This window comes from Cibotium barometz, chromosome 40 (assembly GCF_041138505.1).
Source record: "Cibotium barometz isolate CiBa-2024 chromosome 40, ASM4113850v1, whole genome shotgun sequence".
NCBI classification, from domain to species: domain Eukaryota; kingdom Viridiplantae; phylum Streptophyta; class Polypodiopsida; order Cyatheales; family Cibotiaceae; genus Cibotium; species Cibotium barometz.
Genome location: NC_141085.1, coordinates 19,816,017 through 19,838,274, shown reverse-complemented (window position 1 = coordinate 19,838,274; position 22,258 = coordinate 19,816,017). Strand labels below are relative to the sequence as shown.

At 45.2% G+C, this 22,258-nt stretch overlaps 1 protein-coding gene across 8 annotated transcripts in view; it reads right to left on the bottom strand.

Annotated features, from left to right (window-relative positions):
• LOC147615287 (uncharacterized) overlaps positions 1 to 22,258 on the bottom strand; it is an 81,651-nt gene that overhangs the window by 2,927 nt on the left and 56,466 nt on the right. The gene's annotated exons all lie outside the window — the stretch shown is intronic.

Here is a 22,258-nt window from a genome sequence, read left to right as displayed (position 1 = left end):
AGGCAAATCTTGCCCCTTCACCATGCAATGTGCCATCTCCATGAGAAACCTGTTTTTCCTCTTTGCTACACCTTTTTGTTGAGGTGTGTATGGCAATGTGCACTAGTGTTTTATGCTTCTCTCAAACATGTACGCAGTAAACTCTTTCGACATGTACTCCCCCACTCGATCTGTACAAAGGGTGCCAACTTTGCATCCAAACACAATTTCAGCCATGGAAAGTGTATAAAAACCTCTTGACTTTTTCTTCAATAGATACACCCAAGCATGCGTCCACTAGCCATCAATGAAAGTCACAAAATAGAGGTAACCCCCGACAGATGGTGTCCTCATAGAACCATATACATCACTATGTTTAAGCTAGAATTTCTGAACAACCCTTATTTATCCATCTTTCGAGAATAATGTCCGTTGCATCTTGCCCAAAATGCACCCCTCACAAACATGTTTGACAGGGACCTCAAGCAATGGCAGCTCGGACATCATTTCTCACCTCTTAAGGTGCAACAAACTGCCAAAATTGGAGTAACCAAAGCGGGCATGCCATAGCTTCGCGTCACTCATAATACGTGTGACAATAACTGAACATGCATCATGTGCTAGTCTCTCATATCTATCCAGCCTCTAAAGACCATGGTGATGGCACAGTACACCGGAGGTAACAATGATGTCTCCATCACTCTAATCACAAACTGTACACCTGTCATCCACAAATCTGACCTCTAGATCTGCTCTAGATATCTTAGTGAGTGATTGTCTCATCATTTGCAACAATGAGCATAACCTTTCCAACTACTTTCACTGGATATGAGGAGTATGTGGTTGTTCCTCCTTGAGAAGCAAACTCGAGGGAGGAAAACAAACCAACCTGAGAAGTAATGTGCTCGCTAGCACCACTGTCAAGGTACGGTGTACCAAACATGTGAATCTCTTACTCAAAAGCATACATTATGTATAGAAGAATCATTGTTACAATGGGATATCATCATGTGTGTAACTAGCTAACTCCTCCTCAGTATTAGGTGCTCATGCATCAGCCATAGATATACCTAATTCCACTTCTCCAGCCTCTTCTTGCATTCATTGATGTAATGCCCTGGCTTCCAACGGTAATTGCACTTGCCTTTCTTCTTATGCTTCTCGCCCCCTTTCTCGGTATCCTTTGGTTTGTAGCTACCCTATGAAGAAGCTTTGCCTTTGCCTTTGCCTCTTTGACTGGCAGCAAAAGTCTAATCCACAACACGCAAGATAGACATGTTTTACCCTAATTGCTCTTCCTGCAAGAGCACAAAAACTAGCTCATCAAAAGTGACCTTCACCATTTGCCTAATAGTAAAAGAAAAAACCATGTTAAAGAATCTAGCAGTGCATTGAGAACACTAGGCACAAAAGAACTATCCGGATAGATATCATCAATGCTAGCAAGCTGCTTTGTAAAATCCTTAATCTTCGTAAGGAACTCATCCATCAAGTCTCCCTCATTCAATATGCTCAGACTCCAATTTTTTGCGTAAATAGGCAACACGTGCCTCATTACACACCTAGTAAAGCGTTGCAAGCACATCCCAAGCCTTCTTGGCAGTCCTACATGAACAAATGTGCTGGATAATGCTCCGCTTTTGAGACAAAGCAAGCAACGCATGAGCGGGTCTGCAGGTGAGGGACAACGTGCCTCCAAACCACATTCCAAAGCCCCTTTGCAACTAATACATGCCTAATCATGTATGACCATAAGGGTAGTTGGTGCACTCCAACTTATCCTCGGCACTCAACATCCCAACACATCATTGCCAGGTAGTGTTCCTATAAACAAGTTCTCTGACCCACTTTTTACAAGTGTCCAAACATATTGCAAGCAAAATGCCTACTAACTGCAACCTCTATGGCTGCCCAATAGTCACTGAAAAACCTATAAATATCCTCTCAAACCCAAACACAAATGAGCACTGATTGCAGTCTGGTGACTGCAAGTAGCTCATTGCCAAAGCAGAACCTGCAGGTGTTCTAAAATGCAGAATAGTGTAGAGCCGAACATGATGCAAGCAGCGGCGAGCTAAGGCATGCAACGGCGGGAATGCAGGGTTGCTCGTGAGGGCTTTGCGGCTACACACAAAGGGTTTCGAGGCTGCGCAGAGGGGAGGAATGGAACTGAAGTGACAACCAGCAGCAATGGAGCTGAGAGATGGTGATTGCCTACACGATGTCGACCAAAGCTCAGATACCAAATGGTGGGCTAGCATTTGCAGCAGCAGCACACACACCCACACACGACGTGTGTGTGTGTGTGTGTGTGTGTGTGTGTGTGTGTGTGAGAGAGAGAGAGAGAGGCACACAACTCGATAGTGATAGCAGTAGATAATGAAATGAGTGTCAAGTACAAGATAAGGACACCCAATAAGTGGACAAGAGAATGTTCACATGAACGAGGAAAAAACCTCCTAAAGAGGGAAAAAGTGCCCAAGCTAGTATACCACCACCCGTGAGAAACCTACCGCCGGTAATTCAGGGTCATGGAAATAGACGTGCAACTTTTGCGGGAAGGGCTACACAAGTAGCGCCACGAGGCTCCTTGCACGTGTCCAAGCTAGTGTTTTAACTTTTTTCTAGTTTATGACAAGTTACAACTTCTCTAGACTCTGCATCTCTAACTATGTACAAATATCTTTTTTTCAAGAGTTTTTTAAAGTGGATCGTACCTCAATACTTATTTTTCAAAATTTAAAAGTCCCATACTGGTACCGTTTTTTTGTACCTGACAACTATGGTGTGTTCACCCACATCACTACCAAATATATGGCTACAATCCATCACCCATCCTCTCCCTTGAGAAGCCTATGCATGACAACTTTATCATGTCCCAAATTAACCCACACCTCAGATGTCACGCATCCCATGGCCCACATCATCTATCCTCTTCTACACTGTCAATGTCACAAGGGCTCTAAAGCCGTATCATGGTACGGCGAAAGACCATGAAGATCTACGTGCAGAGCATTTCGCATACATACATCATATATTAAGTCCCCATTCTCGTAGAAATATTTAGTAGAGCCCCCTGTGAAGGCTTTCCCCCATCCTCTCTCTCCCCCCTCCATAAGACACCACAGATCCAAATAATTACATCGTAAAGGAGACAAGGGCACGAAATAGCATGTATATGGGCCATGGTGGCTTTATATAAGGAAATTGGCAAAGAACGGGCACCAAGGGGCTCTTTGGAGATATTTGCAGCACTATTGGGGTCAAACAGGGTTGCCCACTCTCTCCCACACTATTTGGTTTGTATATTGATGAGATCTAACTCTTTGTGGATAGACTTGGGGATGCAAGCTCATGAGTAGCTCAGGCAATGGTGCCCATTCTATTATACACATCCCCTCTGTGATAGGAGTTCGTGTGAGAGGCCTCCCAGGCTTGTCCAACCATGATCTCCTAAACTCACTCCAAAACACGATTAGAGAAACCAAATAAAGGGGGTGCAAAGCCACATGTCGGCCCTCCTGGAATAAGGCAGCCCCTATCGTAAAATCATTGGCATAGATCTCAACCACGAATGGTTTGCCAAGATCCGGTATGGCTAGAACTAGTGTATCTCTCACCATAAGCTTGATCCTTTTAAAAGCTTGATCAAGCCTCTCATTCCAGGTAATAGGAGCATTAGGAGACCTGAATATTTTGAGTTTCACGGAGATTCAGGGTGACCTTTAGGATTCTCTAGGAGGGCTATGTGAGACCGATAGATATTTGGGTCCGTTTTTGCGGCGGATCGAGGCAGGGAGCCCCATTATTACAGACCAGAGCTTAGGGATCATTCCACTTCTCAAGGTGGTTGGAGGTGAGTATCTTATTCGGAACGGGTTGTTGTTTCGAAATGATAGAGTTTGTGTGCCGGATAGTGCTGAGATTAGGAGGAGGATTCTTTATGACGGTCATGATGCTGCTGCTACAAATCATCCGGGGGCACAATGAACCTGACTTGGTAAAACGTATGTTTTACTGGCCCAAGATGAGCGTAAAAGTACAGTTATGTAATTGAACACTAATCTATGGATTATGGACTAATCGAGTGGGGGTAGTGGTCATACCCTTTATTAGGGTGATTATTGGTCAGTATCTCTATTCGAACATGATGTTCCAACTTGATAGGTCAAGGTACCAGATAATGCCGAGACTAGGAGAGATCCTTTAGTGCGCTTTACTCCTTCAGCAAGATATCCAAGGATACAATAGACTTGATTTTAGGGATGGAGGAGTGTTATTTCTCCAAAGATCCCAAGAAAGAATGCGAGATTATACCCATGAATTGTTATCACTACCCTAGATAGAGTGAGTATTCTTAGGCATCGCGACCAAGGATGAGAATACTCAGATGTATTTTTCTACCTAATAGCTCTATGTTTGACAAGGAAGTATGCTATGTTATCTTGTAGGTACAAAGATTATTACCACATCCAAACATGGCTAGATAATCAGCTAGAACCGACTAAGGATTCAAGTGCTACCAGACTTTCCGAGTGAGGGAAGTGGTGAGACTTGTTGATGTTGTGTGATCTGTCAATTTTTTCCACGAGATTTGGAGTTCACATTAAGGCTTCAGAGACGGAGGATCCATGGATTGTTTCTGATGGGTTTGACTGTGAGCAAGATTTCAAAGACAAAGAGCTCGGTTGGGGCTTTCCTTTGATTAATGATTGTGGGTGGATATTTGACAGCTCAATCTAAGGGTTAGAGTTCTAGTGAGACTTTCTCAAATTACTTTACATGAGAGTAAAGGCTTGAAGTGAGAAAGTATGTTAGGTACCTGGATACTAATCTATGGATTAGGGACTAATCCAAGGGGGCCCCAAGATTAGGGATCAACAAGCTGATACTTGACTAGGATTCCTAGACTAAGAAAACAAGCTTAATGGCCTTTTATAGCGAGTTAGCTATTTATGGCGTAGTCATCACTGTATAAGTGAGAGCTTGGGTTATTATGAGACATAGTTGTGCGGAAGCACCACTGGTGGTCTGGCTTGGACCAAGAGAGCACACATGCTCATGCCGTACATATGGCAAGGATAGGTTGCTGTGTTGAAGGCCTTCATGCGGGCTTTGGTGGTATGGGACACCGGAGTTAGACATGGACATGTGGGACTGTGATGGAGACCTAGTTATGGCTCGGGGGTGGTTCAATTTACACAACCTATGGTTGGGAGGTGTAACATGCAGCGGAAGTATTCGTAATTGAGGATCCTGTCACACAAATGCTCACACCGTCTTATGTATCCTGAGGTTCGCGAGTTTAGCAATCCACTTTAAGACTTCAAACTTAAAGAGATTTGAGAGAGAGAGAGAGAGAGAGAGAGAGAGAGAGAGAGAGAAATGAAATGAAATGAAATGATATATTAACGTCTTCAAAAGGCCAAAATGACCTATGAGACCAAAAAGGTTACAACAATTGGTGGATCTGATACAATGTCTGTGTAAGGAAAGCTAAAAACAACTAAACAACTAACTGAAACTGAAACAACTATGAGGAAAAGTACGGTACCAGGAACTCCTAATGGATAACATCTAGGAGGAAAACTCCAGCAACAAAGGTAAGCATCATACACATCACTATCCAAAGATGTCTCTCATCGGTCGATGGCGGATATCCTCAATGTCCTCCATGGTGAGTACTCTCACTGGACATCTCCCATGCCGTGCTAGTATGATCCTGATCCTCTGTTGTAGTCTCCGCCGGTGTCGAGATGGGCCTCTCATCTTGGGGCGCCTGGACCGCCCCAGCTCTATAGCCCGATCAATCAGTGTACCTCTGGTGCGGCTGTACTTTGGGGCTAGCTGCAATGCCTGCTGACCTGACTGCTCAATCTCTGATCGAAAGAAGTCTCTAATCTGCCTCTGTAGTGAGAGAAACTGTACACCGTACGGGGTCCCGAATTACCCACTGAAGGGCCCCCTATCCCGTTACCGGAATAGTATTTGCTTTATTACTTCAAAGAGACTGACGGTGTGACTGACGATAAGCCAAACACAAGATCTCTGAAGACCAAGAGTTGGGCTGAACTGTACATGGCTATGTCCTATCTCGAGCCTATGCACTCTTCCCAATGAAATGAGGAAGGGCTGCAAATCTGAGGCTGAGATAGGGGCTGTTTGTGACTGTTCTAGAATCTAGGCTATGTATGAATGTTGTAAATGAGTATGAATGCTGAGTTCACCAAGTGGCTGTAGCAAAACGATGAAGAGATGAATGCTGAAAACTGTCTGTATGCAAAAAACGCAAGGTTTACTGATGGCTGAATGCTGAAACTGCTGTGTTTTGCTGATGGGGGGCTGGATGCACATGCGTTGATGCTCCTAGTGCTGTAGGATGACACGCTTCTCAAAAAAGCAGCTTGCTGAAGTGACTATGGGCTGAAGACTGAAACGCTGAAGCGCTTGAGGGCTGATTGCTGAGATATGAGATGAATGAATGAATGAGCAAAGCACTCCTATTCATACTACCCTGAGGGTGGTCAGTTGGCACTAGATCTTGGCCGACTGCATAATAAATGCTACACGACTGATAAATGGTGTATAAATGCTAGAAATTGTGGGAAAAAATACCAGATAAATCCTAATAAATATTCTAATAAATACTAGATGATATCTGAGGGTTCTGCCATGGTCTAGATGCAATGGATAAATGATATGCAATATGCAGAGTGCTTTCTAATGCAAACCCTAAGGTTTCTACTGACTCTACATGCATGAATGCGTCTCTTCAAGTGGGTTAAGGGACTTGGATTGCCTGACTGACTGTCTAAGGCTGAGAATGACCTACGTAGCTCGTGCCTGACTTATCGTGGACTGAGGATTACAATGGGGTCACGATGTACAACAAATATCATCCTAACAGGAACTAATACTGTACAATGTTGCACTGATGATAACGAGCCAGCTTGTCAACATGCACTACAGTGCAGAGTGCATGTGACATTCCCTCCTGCTTAGCTTGGCGGAAGGTTCATGGCTTCCAAGTAGCCCGCCAACAATGGGGGGTACTCTTGAAAGAATTCCTTGTCTAGCCATACGGCTTCGTGGGGTCCTCGATCTCGGAAGTGACGTATCCGCTGACCGAATTTCGAAACCATGGTTCCAACGATGAAGAAGAATCTCCTCAGGCTCGATGACTTCGGCTTCGTCTACCACATCTGGGTGCTGTTAATTTGAGACATCAAACACTTCAGGTCCAACATATGGTTTTAGCCAAGAAACATGGAAAACATCATGCATCGTGTCCAACTGTTAGGCAATTTTAAATTCATGGAGATATCACTTAACTTTTTAACGATTGGAGAAGGTCCAAAACTACGGAATGAAAGCTTGGGACAACGTTTGCCAACTTGTTTCAAGCTTTGTTTCATGATGCGCAGATAGATTCAATCTCCTTCCTTGAAGTGGACATCTCGTCTTGACTTATTTGCATGTCTACTATAGACTTCCTGTGCTTTGGTCAAGCGGTCCTTGACTGACTCAACGATTTCGAAAAATGCTTCTCATCAAAAGTGAGGGCCAAATTATATTGAGTACCAAACTCAGGGGAGTCGACATATTGGTCTTTCATGCTATCTAAGTCCTTCCCTGTGATTTCGAGAATGGTAGATTCCTGGACTGCCTGGATGCTGGCCTTTCGACTAAGAGCATCTGCTACTGGGTTATGCTTACCAAGGATGTACTCAATCATTCCTTCAAACTATTGGAAGAGTTGACTCCACTTGGCATGCCGATCACTCCACTGGGCACTAGGCATAGTTTGAAGCCACTTAAGTGCTTGGTGGTCTGTTTTTACTGTGAAAACCTGTCCATAAAGAAAAGGCTTCCAATATTTGAGCGCTGTGATCACACCCAAAAGCTCTTTGTCATATACCGAATAATTCTTTTCGGCGTTATCCAACTTTCTATTGTAGTATGCCATGGGTCTATTGTCCTGCTGGAGAACTGCACCTATGGCTACATTGCTTGCATAGGTAATGACCTCGAAAGGTTCATCCCAAGATGCAAACTTTAATACAGGTGCTTTTGAGGCAGCTTTCTGGAGTGCACGGAATGCATCAAGCGCCTTGCCTGTGAGTGAGACTTTTTGTTTACAAGTATTTATCCCCTTGAGCAAGTCGGTGAGAGGTGCTGCAAGGTTGGAAAACTGATGCACATGGGTGCTGTAGGCTTGACAAAGACCTACAAAAGAACGAATTTCTTGGGTGGTCTGAGGGATGTCCCAATCTACGATTTCCTAAACCTTTGAGGGTTCCAGTCGAATCCCATCGAAACTGATGATATAGCCCGAGTATTGAACTTCCTTAACACCAAAGATAGACTTTTTGGCGTTTACGAAGAGCCCATTATCTTGTAAAAGTTGCAAGACTTTCTCCACATCTTTCTCATGCTGCTCCACAGTCACTGAGAATACAAGTATGTCATCAAGAAAGATGAAGACACACTTACCAATGAGAACTGCGAAAATCCTGGACATCATTTTATTGAAAGTTGCGGGTGCATTTGTAAGCCCAAAAGGCATGACTACGAACTCGTTAGTGACTACGCTCCGTCCGGAAAGCTATTTTTGGAATGTCAGCTTCAAAAATGCGGACCAAATGGTAACCACTCTTGAGGTCGATCTTAGTGAAAAATTTAGCACCGTCTAAATGCTCCAAAATGTACTCAATCCTTGGCATAGGAAACTTATTCTTAATGGTGAGTTTATTTAATGCCATGTAGTCTACACAAGGGCGTGCAGACTTGTCCTTCTTTTGGACAAATAGGATGGGTGCAACAAATGGTAAGCAAGAAGGCCGAATGAATCCGGCTCGGAGGAGCTCAGATAATTGTCTTTCTAGCTCGCCCTCTAAGTTCTTGGAAAGACGATAGGGAAACCTGCTAGGAGGTTCTGATCCAGGGGACAAATCAATATGATGGTCCTCAGGATGAAATGGAGGGAGACTGGGCGAAAGATCGTCCCTAAGCATAATGTCTTGATGTCTGGATAGAGGGTTTGCTAACTGTGGGACTGAAGATGAGATGGATGCTACCGATGAGGTAGAGGTTGTTTGAGCACGAACATAAAGTAGTGCTCCCTTGCGGATAGCTCGTCGAGCCTGGAGGTGCGAAATCAATAAGATGCCGAGAATGCTTCTATCCCCATGAATCGTGACAAGCTCAGGAAAACCTTTACAGATAGTAAAATTGTCTTGCCCCCAATCGAGAATAGGCTCATATTGGCGAAACCACTGGATTCCTAAGATTATGTCACACCCCAACAGAGGCGAGACAATGAAATCTTGTTGGAATGAGGCCTTCTGAACTTCAAAGGTAAATTGTTGTGCCTTCTGAGAAATGTGGGTGCGGAGACCAGGTGTGAGCCCGTCCACATCCAGATGATAGGATACTAATGTGCAGCTCATCTTGTTAGCCAACTGGGGAGAGATGGTGTCTTCAAAACTGCCCATGTCGAATAGGACTACAAACTATCGGCCCTTGGCAGAGCCATAAGCTCGGATGAGGATTTTCTGTGCAACATCGCTCTCAGCCTCCTGCTTAGTATCAAATACCACGGTTGTCATAGGATGCATAGAAGGTAAAAGCTGAACGCATTGGTGGTAGTAGGTGGGACTGGAGGAGATGGGGATGTTGTGGTAACTGTGGCAGAAGGGGCTTTGGCGGCTTGTTCCGCTTGCCATTTGTGGCAATCCTTCTTACCATGCCCTATGATGTGACAGAAAAAACATCTGTTTTCTGATTGGTATTTCTTTTGCTCCTCTGGAGGAAGATAACCTCCAGTAATGCCTGCCTTAGCATTTTCATTGGGGGTTTTCTTAGGCTTGGATTCTTTATTCTTCTTACCCCCTAAACTGGAGCTATTACTGTCATCGTTCTTAGCATCTTTAGAAGATGCATTACCTTTCCCTAACTGTGCAACAGATTGCTGCTGCTAGGGTTTGGAACTGGACTGGGATGACTGCTTGGGCTTGCCTACGTTCATCTTCATTTCCTCATTTTGAGTGAGAGTCAAAGCCCGGTCATATGTGCTGGGTTCAAAGTTGTGCACTGTGAACCGAATGTTGGGATCTAATCCACCAATGAATTGCTCCATCTTGTCCTGTGCAGAAAGTCCTAACTGCTGTGCTAAAGTAATAACCTTTCCGGAAAACTGAAGCACTGGAGACCCGTTCTGTTTGAGTCCATAGAACTCATCTGCCATACCGGTCATATACTGGGATGGGAGAAATCTGGTCTTTAGGTCATGAGCAAACGTATCCCAGCTAAGAGCTATGACACCTGTGGTCTGGTCTTTATGAACATTAGACCAATGCTGCCACCAAGTGACTGCCTCACCTGTGAGATGGAGAGCCGCTACGTGGACTCTATCCTGAGGATCTAAGATCCTAGCTAATGGAAAATGAGCAGTAAATTGATGAATGAACTGATTACCTACTAAATGATCACACTTACCATCATACTTACTAAAATTTGGTTGACTTCGAATGACGATAGTGGATGCTGCATATTGCTGACTAGTGGCACCTGAGGCAGGGGATCTCGTTGGTGCTCCCGAGCGGCGAGTTCAGCCTGACACCGGTCTTCGTCGATCTTGCGTTGGGCTTCCTCATAGTCCCGTCTATCTGCTTTCTCTTGTTGTTTCCTTGCTTCTGCTTCCGTTTTTTCTTCTCTTCGTTTGGCCTCGTCTTCTCTTCTTTGTTGTTCCATCTGAAAGAAGAGGGAGATGTAGTCGGGGACTGCTGGAGGCGGAGGAGGACGTGCTGCTCTTGCCTCCAAGAGTTGGAGACGCTCCATGAGAAGCTCGTTCTGAGCTCTAAGTAGAGCTATGGTGTCCTGCTGTAGTCGAAAGAGCAAGGTCTCCTTCGGGGGAGACTGCTTCCGGCTGATGGATACTCTCCTCTGTAGACATGATGCTGAAGTCGGTGGTCGTGCCGGAACGCAATCTGACCATCCAAGGATGCCCTCATGCTAGGATACAGTGTGTGTGGACAAGCTAAATCTGATACCAATGTAACATGCAGCGGAAGTATTTGTAGTTGAGGATCTTGTCACACAAATGCTCACACCATCTTCTGTATCCTAAGTTTCGCGAGTTTAGCAATCCACTTTAAGACTTCAAACTTTAAGAGATTTGAGAGAGAGAGAGAGAGAGAGAGAGAGAGAGAGAGAGAAACTGTACACCGTATGGGGTCCCGAATTACCCACTGAAGGGCCTCCTATCCCGTTACCGGAATAGTATTTGCTTTATTACTTCGAAGAGACTGACGGTGTGACTGACGATAAGCCAAACGCAAGATCTCTGAAGACCAAGAGTCGGCTGAACTATACACAACTGTAGAAACACCAATGATGTCCAATCTCGAGCCTATGCACTCTTCCCAATGGAATGAGGAAGGGCTGTAAATCTGAGGTTGAGATAGGGGCTGGTTGGGACTGTTCTAGGCTATGTATGAATGCTGTAAATGAGTATGAATGCTGAGTTTTACCTTCACCAAGTGGCTATAGCAAAACGATGAAGAGATGAATGCTGAAAACTGTATGTATGCAGAAAATGCAAGGTTTACTGATGTGACTGAATGCTAAAACTGTTGCGTTTTGCTGATGGAGGGCTTGATGCACATGCGTTGATGCTCCTAGTGCTGTAGAATGACACGCTTCTCCAAAACGCAGCTTGCTGAAGTGACTACGGGCTGAAGACTGAAACGCTGATGCACTTGAGGGCTGATTGTTGAGATATGAGATGAATGAATGAATGAGCAAAGCACTCCTATTCATACTACCCTGAGGGTGGTCGGTTGGCACTAGATGTTGGCCGACTGCATAATAAGTGCTACACGACTAATAAATGGTGTATAAATGCTGGAAATTGTGGGAAGAAATACCAGATAAATCCTAATAAATATTTTAATAAATACTAGATGATATCTGAGGGTTCTGCCATGGTCTAGATGCAATGGATGAATGATATGCAATATGCAGAGTGCTTTCTAATGCAAACCCTAAGGTTTCTACTGACTCTACATGCATGAATGCGTCTCTTCAAGTGGGTTAAGGGACTTGGACTGACGGACTGACTGTCTAAGGCTGAGAATGACCTACGTAGCTCGTGCCTGACTTATCCTGGACTGAGGATTACAATGGGGTCACAGCGTACGACAAATATCATACTAAAAGGAACTAATACTGTACAATGTTGCACTGATGATGATGAGCCAACTTGTCACCATGCACTACAGTGCAAAGTGCATGTGACAGGAGCAAATATCATACTAAAAGGAACTAATACTATACAATGTTGCACTGATGATGATGAGCCAGCTTGTCACCATGCACTACAGTGCAGAATGCATGTGACAGGAGGTGAGCTAACTTTTTACATTACGATTTGGTTAAGGACTAACCATAGTTGTTAGGTATGAAGGTACGAAAAAACGGTACTGGTACGTGACTTTTTATTTTGGAAAAATAAGCTCGGTAGATGTATGGTCCACTTTAAAAAACACTTGAAAAATAGATATTTGTACACATTTAGAGATGCAAAGTCAATAGGTGGCAAGGTAGAAAGCTTTAGTTGCCCAAACGGCCATAAAAAACTTAAAACACAAAAGGTAGGAAAAAAACGGGCCTTAAAAAAGTCACAAAAAAAAAACGGCCATCAAAAAAACAGTTTCACTTGCATAGTTTCGCACCTACTGTATTTTGCGTACCTCATGAGCAGGACGAGTTTCGCAAACAACTATGGGACTAACCTTGGTTTTCAGCTATGTTTAGGGAGATTCAGGGATGGACTTTACACGAGGAATATGGAGTCGGGACTGTTATACCTTATGGAGACTCCTTTTATTAAATGGGAGAGTATTTCCATGGATTTTATCACTGGTTTACCACGCACTCGTAGAGGGCATGATGCCTTTGGGTGGTAGTAGATAGATTGACAAAGATGGCAAGAATTTTACTTTTAAAGAAAACAATAATAGCTCCTGAATTGGCACAGTAGTTTGTTGAGCAGCTTTTCAAGAGTTGATGGTTTATTGTCTTGTGGATGACTACCATGAGGTTATAAATTGCACTTTCTTATAAGGTGAATTTGGGCATGTTCTTGGATTCATCTAGGTACATATTTTAGGTTATATGGTGAGTGATAGAGACTCGAAGTTTACTGGACACTTTTCGCAGCTAGTCTTCTAGAAATTGAAGACCAAGCTACGTTTGAGTCCCTCTAGTCATCCTCAGTCCGACGGGTAGACGGAGAGGGTGGATCATGTTTTGGAGGATATGCTTGGTGCATACGTCTCCAAGAGACAATCATACTCAGAGGTACATCCGGATGATTGAGTTTGCCCATAACAGTGCTAAGCATGCGGTCACCGGTTATAGCCTGTTTATGCTGATGTACAGTTACCAACCTAGTTCTCCGATAAATATGGGACTTACGGGTATTCAGAATGATGTGGCTAGGAATTTCTTGGTAGATATGCAAGAGATGCTAGCCAAAGATAGGGATTCTATCAGGATGGTCAACTTCTATAGTTATACAGATAGTTCTCTCCTATGTGCTCCCAGCCAGAGGAGGCTTGTGGGCGGGAGAGGAGGCTGTTTAGTAGCTCCATTTCTAGTGCATGGGAACCGTGAGTCACAGTTCCAAGCATTAAAATTATATGGCGAGACTAGTTCATTTTGAAGCTATGGACTGGATGTGTTCCACGTCTATTGCTTGGTGTGGCAGAGATTATGGACTGGATGTGTTCCAAGTTCATTGTTCGAGGTTTTTGGAAACGTGATGTCTTCACAGTCCACTGTTGGGTATCATGGGCGCGGTGTGTTCAGCAGCTCATCATTATATTCTTGGAATTCATTGCACACTTGTGTGGGAATTCGGAGCCAAGAAAAGTTCCTTGCTGTTCATGGTGGCATTTTGTTTGGAGGAAATAGGTTGGTGGGTGCTCTTTCCAAGGTGTATCCACTATTGCACAATACTGGAGTGTCCATAGTTGCATCTTCATCAACTTATCTTCTTCAAACTCTTGCACAGTATGAGCTGCAGAGGGGGTGTTAGAAATTGTGCATCTCAGTGTATTTGGGGTATTGTCTATTTATGAGGTTTAATCCATTTATCTCCTTTTTAGTAGGTCATGGGCAGTCGGCCAGCTCCCTTGCATCACTATTAAAGGGGCCCTTCCATATTCACTTGTAATCCATCTAACCTATTCACAAGCACATGTTCTACACCATTGCCATTGTAAAAGCCTCTTGCTACATAACATGATGTTCATTGTCTGATGATAGTGACAGAGGCTCTATTCCAGACAGTGACATACTGGCAAAGGCTATGGGAGCTTCCACTAGATAAATACCCCCGGCTAGCCCTGGAGTCCTCGAGACAGCTGACACTCGAGGGAGATACAGAGTGCTGGTATGCACATGTAGGCACTTGGTTTGGTATGCACAGTATGCAAATGGAGGCACTCCCCTCGTTCCAGTTCAGCAGAGGCCCGGTTATTTGCTCTCAGCCACACAGAGTGGAACAGGGTTATCAGGAAGGACATTGTCAGATTGGATACTCAGAGGACATGGGGTTCACCTAGTCGTCCACTAGGGAGGAGGATGGCCTTCTACAGAGATCACCTCCTATGTCTGACAGAAGATGGTTTCATCATCCGCCCACGCTACATGGACACACGCCTATCTTTTGGGGTGAGATGTGCGATCGGCCAGATCTGCACCTCGTCCCACCAGCTGAGAGTGGAGACTGCTAGATATGGGCCCATGGCGGCCGCACCAGAGGACAGGATATGCCAGCTCTGTCACACAAAGCCCGAGACAGAGGATCATTACATATGTCGATGCCTTGTATACTATGAGATTTGAGGAGGTTTCACTGCCTCTTCCAAGATGGGTTCGGACCACTTTCTAGGATCATGGACTTCTCGGATTAGAGATGCCTGGGACTTCTTCTTCTAGAGCTCCTCAAACATAGGGAGTCCTTAGTGAGATCCATATCAGTTGTACTTGCTCGAGGACCAGCAAAGAGAGCTCTCACCGACTTCTTCCATACGAGCACTCCAAGGGCTGATCCACCCACCATACCTAGACCAGAGGCTAGTACAAGAGCTCAGTCGAGAGGTGCGACACTCGACAGAGCCACTGAGTTATGCAGAGCTCGACGCCCCAGACCCCATGGCCCTTGCCCACGGCCACACCACCACGGGAGGATCCGGGCCATCATCACAGGACCTCACGCCGGCTCAGTTTTACCACCTTCAGCACCATGTCACAGCGGCCCATGGGGGATGTATTAGGGTGATATGAGAGCTCTCTGCTCATGTACCTAGATCAGATTGTATAGCTCTAGAATTTTGTTATCTTTCTTCATTACTATTATGTACCCAGGATGATGTGCCTCAAGGATATGATGTAACCTTTTGATCTCATAGGTCATTTTGGCCTTTTGAAGACGTTAATACAACTTTCTTTCTTCTTTCTTTCTTCTCCTTTCTTCTCCCTCTCTCCTATGTTTTGCTTCCACATTGTGCAGCTTTATCATAGGGAAGGTTGGGAAGCGATCGGAGAGAGAGCCTATAGACTATAGCTGCCTCAGAATATGAAAGTTCATCCAGTCTTTCGAGTTAGAAAGACTGATAGAGATGCTGGGAGGTGAGCATAGCATTGTGATTCCTCACGAGCTTGTTGAGGTTGAGGAGTTGTCCTATGTTCCACATGAACCAAAAGCTATGATTAGTTTCAACGAAAGAGATGCTAGCAAGAGATAGGGATTCTATCAGAAGTGCTCACTATAGAGCATGGTTGTATTTGTGTATTTGTGAATAACCAAGAGTTCAAAGATGTTACGGATAGGGAAGGTTTGGAAGCGATCGAAGAGAGAGCCTATAGACTAAAACTGCCTCAGAATATGAAAGTTCATCCAGTCTTTCAAGTCAGTAGACTGAAAGAGATGCTGGGAGCTAAGGATAGCATTGTGACTCCTCACGAACTTGTTGAGGTTGAGGACTTGTCCTATGTTCCACATGAACCAAAAGCAACAAGGAAAGGCAACTTAGAAATACGTTGATCCCTGAGTATAAAATTAAGTGGAAGGATAGATCACAGGACTGGACTTGGGAGACAATTTGCTAGTAAACATTATAGGCTTCCCGGTTTTCTTGCTTAGACAGATTTTGTTTCCAAGAGTGGAAATGTTTGAGGGGAAGTATGTTATGTACTTGGAGCTTATCCTCGGATTGGCAGGGTTAATCCGACAGGGTTAGGGGGCCTTGGGATTAGGAGATAGTAGGCTTGCTGATGGTCCCTATGGGCATTCACTAGTGGTATGGGATGCCAATGTAGACTTGCATGTATTTGTGGAGTGGAACCTTATCCCTTGGCTCAGGGGTAGATCGAAGTAGTCCTCCTACAGTTGGGTGGTGAGCTTGCCTACACCCCTTTATTTAGTTTCTCTAATCTTATGTTGGACTGTGTTTAGGAGATCTTGGTGAGATGGGCCTGAGAGGCCTCTTATAGCTCACCATGTCATCAAAGGAGACCCTTGATTTGCAATTGCCGGGTGGAGGGATGAGGTCTCTGAGATCTTGGGCATTTGGCTTTCAAAAGCGATTGTGGACGCTTAGTAGTGACACCGCGTGTATGTGAGGCCAAAGGATCACGTGTCCACCATCCGGGTAGGCTGTCATGAATGTGGCTAGTCTTGTTGCTGCACCTATGGGGCCATTATAGTCAATGGCCCCACGTACTTGTGGCCGAAAGAAATTTGTGATGGAGGGCTTGGATGTGCCTTGCTGACACTTTCTCTTGCTTCTTGAACATGAGCTCTCTGTGATGGCAAAGCTCCAGTGAATACATGCCTAAACATCTTTGATCCTCATGTTGCATGACCTGTGAGAGGGGGCCAAATCTATCTTAGAAGAGAATGAAATCTCTCTTGGATCTCAAATTAGGGTGGGCATTGAAACAAATAGTGCTTCTTGTCCTTCACCTCACTAGTGGTGCATACATTGCGTCTCCGTGGAATGCCCTCGGCTCTACGAGACTCAAAGGAGGGTGGGCATTGAAACAAATAGTGCTTCTCGTCCTCCACCTCACTAGTGGTGCATACACTACGTATACGTGGAATGCCCTTGGCTTTGCGAGATTCAATCCCCTACGCATATAGGTTGCATACTGAGCCTCCAGCAGTAGTGCTCCATCCATCAACCCCCCCCCACTAGCTCAGTACTTTCATAGTTTATTTCATGTTCATTTTGTCCTTTTTTTTTTCTAGACATCCAAAAGACATTGATTTGTCTCATAGGTCGAGTTCGGCCTCTAGTAGACGTTAATACAACTTTCTTTCTTTCTTTCTTTCTCTCTCTAAACCTTGGAAAGACCAAGGTCATCCGTGAACCTTGGAAAGACCTAGGTCATGATCTTTAACACCTCCCCACAGTGGATAGGCAGATCTGCAGTACAGTTTACATAGAGTAGAGACTCAGTGGAGTATGTTACCTCATATGTATACCTTGGGATCACTTTTGCTAGACCTCAGTTCTCGATGCAGAAGACGACCGAAGCTAGATTGATGAGGGGATATGCAGCCCTTGGCTCGCTAGAGAGGCAATGCTCACAGATACAGTTTCAAGAGCCGAGGACGAAGCTTTGGCTATTTGATACTCTAGTTACAGCTGCACTACTATATGGTGCCTCCATCTGGGGTCCCAGCTTATACCACAGGAGGAGACAGAGGAGAGAGCCGGCTGAGAAAGATACAGAGGAGGTATATGATGGGTGGAAGCCGATGGAGAGGCCCCTAGTGGCGATGATCTCGCGCATAATTAGGAGTAAGCCATCAGTGTCACATGAGATTGTGCGGCAGAGATGGGGGCTGCACAGATGGTCACAGAGACTCTATTCCAGACAATAACGTACTAGCACAGGCTATGGGAGCTTCCACTAGATAGATACCCCCGGCTACCCTTGGAATCCTCGAGACAGCTGACACTCGAGCGAGATACAAAGTGCCGGTATGCACAGGTAGGCACTTGGTTTGGTATGTTTGGTATGCACGGTATGCAGCTAGAGGCACTCCCCCGTTCCAGTACAGCATAGAGGCCCGGTCATTTTCTCTCAGCCACACAAAGCGGAACAAGGTTATCAAGAAGGACAATGTCAGACTAGATACTCAGAGGACATGGAGTTCACCTAGTCGTGCACTAGGGACGAAGCTGGCCTTCTACAGAGATCACCTCCTATGCCTGACAGAAGAAGGTTTCATCATCCGCCCACGCTACATGGACACACGCCTATCTTTTGGGGTGAGATGCTAGATCCACACCTCGTCCCACCAGCCGAGAGTGGAGACTGTCAGTTATCGGCCCAGGGTGGCCGCACCAGAGGATAGGATAAGCCAGCTCTATCACACAGTGCCCGAGACAAAGGATGATTACATATGCTGATGCCCTGTATACTATGAGATTCGGGGGAGGTTCCACTGCCTCCTCTGAGCTGGGTTCAAACCACTTTCCAAGATCCCAAATCAGAGATGCCTATGACTTTTTCTTCTCGAGGTCCGCAGACACACAGAGTCCTTAGTGAGATCGAGATCAGTTGTACTTGCTCGAGGACCAGCATAGAGTGCTCTCACCGACTTCTTCCATACCAGCACTCCGAGGGCCAATCCACCCACCATACCCGGACCACAGGCTAGTGCAGAATCTCGGCCAAGAGGCGTGACAATCAATAGAGCCACTGAGTTATGCAGAGCTCGACGACCCAAACCCCACGGCCACGCCACCATAGCGCGCCGGCTCAGTTTTACAACCTTGAGCACCATGTCAGAGCGGCCCATGAGGGGTATATTAGGGTGATATAAGAGCTCTCTGCTCATGTACCTAGATCAGATTTTTTAGTTCTAGATTTTTGTTATCTTTCTTTATTGCTATTTTGTACCCAGGATGATGTACCTCATGGATATGATGTAACCTTTTGGTCTCATAGGTTATTTTGGACCTTTGAAGACGTTAATACAACTTTCTTTCTTCTTTGTATCTCTCTCTCTCTCTCTCTCTCTCTCTCTCTCTCTCTCACACACACACACACACAACATATGATTACATGCAAAAAAAGACATGCACACGTGCGCATGTGTTCCAGGCCCACGCACACACTCGTGTCCATGTGCGCGCACGCGCGCACACTTTTTTTTTGTGAAACCGCCTTTATGCAAGCATGGGAGTGGATACCTCAAGCTCCATGCTGAGCATAACAGGCAGCTCAGAGAAGGTAGAAGTAGGGCGAAGGGCAGGCCATGGAAGCGGTGGCAAACTCGTTGGAACTGGGTAGAGAAGTAGGGCGAATTGGCGATGGCGAAATGGCAAAGGCATTGGATCTTTCAGCACTAGCACCGAGTGTGGCAGCAGTGCTGTTAGGCTGAGGGTTCGCAATATGCCTAGCACTAGCACCGCCCCAAGTTTGGTGGCGGAAATGTGCATGGCAGCAGTGGTTCGTTGCTCTCAGCACTGTCTCATTAAGAAAAACGAATTACACATTCATAGCTGTCCCAAATTGGGGCAACTGCTACTCAGTTGAGAAACAGTGGGAAAACACTTCTAGTTGCTGGAAGAAAATGCCCCCGATTTCATGAGAATCTCGGAGGGATTGGAGAAGGGCTCTCCGGAAATAAACAAATAGCCGGAGAGAATCACTAGAGAAGAGCAATTGAGCATGGTAGATAGTCCACAATGCCCAGAATCTACTCTAGTCTAGTAAGTCTGCATAGTCTGGTAGGGAAGGAGAAAGGCAAACCAAAAGCTAGAACATTCGACCGAAACGTCTCCCCGGAAAACGAGCCTAAAGATGTCCGGACAGATTATCAAGAAAAATCTCGAGCGTGCGAACAATGCCAAAGAAGGTGAGGCACTATCTCTGCCTACAAGAAGCAGTAGCAATACGCCTTCGTACCAAAAGAGATCCCATTGGGAATACCCCAACCAGACATCTCCATAGAAACAGTTGTTGCTTGAGGGGCAATTCACTCTCCCAAATTCTTTTCAGTGCAACTTTCCACCAAGCAAGCATGTTGTTCATCATTATTCATCTCTCTAGAATGGCTGATTTCAGTCTACTCTTGTATTGCAATTTTTCCTTGTTCGATTTGTCTTCTATTCTCTCCCATGTATCATCTGCCATAGTCCTGTATCACAACTTGCATTCGCTGCACAAAGCTTGACCAAGCGAAATATATACCCTCTTGCATGTGCATGACAAGAGGATGTGCAGATGTACGTACCAAATCAGCAAAAAGAGCATGCGACAAATAATTGTTATTAATCATAAGTAGGCTTTTATGAGGTAAGGGATAGTCATTGTAAGTCATGCCAAAGTACATACCAAGCCATACCGGCAAATGATCAGAGAGGCGCAATGTATGATCCATCCATATCTTACATGTGTATGCATCATACTGAGCAGCATTTAGAAGGTACCATGTGCCCAAACGTGCCCAGTAATGCAAAACACTATTATGATGACAAGTATAACCCTTTGAATGTGGCATGAGTTGTGTCCACAAATTACATGCATCCAAAGAAGTAATTGTCTGCGTCCAATCTTGCTTTTCAGAGAACATCATATGAGAGCGATGAGAGGTGTTATCATGAAAGTCACGCAAATGATAAAAGCATTTGAAATCCATGGGTATGCGCATAAGGAGCATCACATCTCAACTCTATATGCTGAAGTTTGCGAAGCATAAACACTCGCAAATTCATACAGCTCTCCTGCAATCGTACATTGCACCACAAACCAACGGCCATTTGGATCATTGTAGGCTAATATAGGCTGTAATTCATACTTAACCATTATGAGGGTGCCTGAAAAAGCTATAGAAGATTTGATATCCAAAGAAGACTCCTTGTCTTCCACCCTCTTTCTTCGGTTGATGGCACATAGGAGTTTAGCGGTCGGTACTTGGCTGGCAGTTGGTGGACGACCAGCGGCTTGCCCGCGGTGCAGCCACCCCCAGGAGACTCAAAGACATTCCCTTTGGGATTGCCCAAAGGCTCAGCAGATTTGGCAAAGGATTCTCTGCATCTTTGCTATGGAAACCCGGATCATCACATGGGGCACTTTCGTTTGGGCCAAAGAGGCTAGAGTGTTCAGGGCTTATGAGGAGGATGGGGTAGGGCTAGGCCTTCATATCTCTCACCATCATATTGCAACAGTACCAGTCACAACCCCACCTACAGGCGATTGGCGGCCAGGCTCATCCCAGAGATGGGAGATTTGCAATAGCATAGCAGCCTGGCACATTTGGCGTGCTAGATGCAGCGAGGCCATCGAGAATATATCCACTCTCTGTCGGCGGAGACCATCGGGAGCATATGGCTTGATATCATTCACACCCTCCGCAGTCAGTGGAGGAAGCTACACGGAGGTTCAGACCGCATGCGGAAGCGACAGGAAGCTTTCTTGCAACTTTGCACACCCGGCCCTTTCCTCACAGATAGAGGAGGAGATCCCACTTGGCACTACAGACCACTTGTGTGGTTGTTCCCACCCCCTCCCCCTGTATGAGATAGCCTTCTCCTCACAGAGCGGCCAGCCGGAGGAGAAGCATCTCCTCCCCTCATGATCATTTGACTCCCACCCTTAAATGAGGCGAGTTTGTATGTAGCCTGCCATGGTTGTATCTAGCCCTTTGTGGCTGTTTTTCTTTAACTAATTGAAGGATCTTTTTCTCGGGGGGAAAAAAAGACTCCTTGTCTTCCAACAAAACTATGTTGATTATGTTCTTGCAAACAAACCACATGGAAATGCATAGTATTTACATATGACCAAAACAACCTCCATTTATTTACATCACAAAGGCCTTGTATAAAGCATCTGATTGGTATAGACATATTAACAATGTAAGTAATGTAGCGGCTATGCCTCAACTTGCATGGCAACCTAATTGCTCAAGTCACCATGCAAAGAACGTTCTGCAATTTGAACATCAACCATATTTTTGTGCATCGAATTTTCTGCATCATGTGTGAACAATGAATCACCTCTCACTCACATCCTTCCTACTCCTGTAATATTGCCTGGAGTGTCAAGCACTGGGGTAGTCGAAGCAATATAGAAGCTCCCTTTGTCCAGTTACGAGAGATGAGAGGCCTCAGAGTTAGGTTTTTCTCTATCCTTCACATTCATTGCATGAGAGCCTATCGAGGCAACTTTTGCTTTTCCTTTATCCAGACCT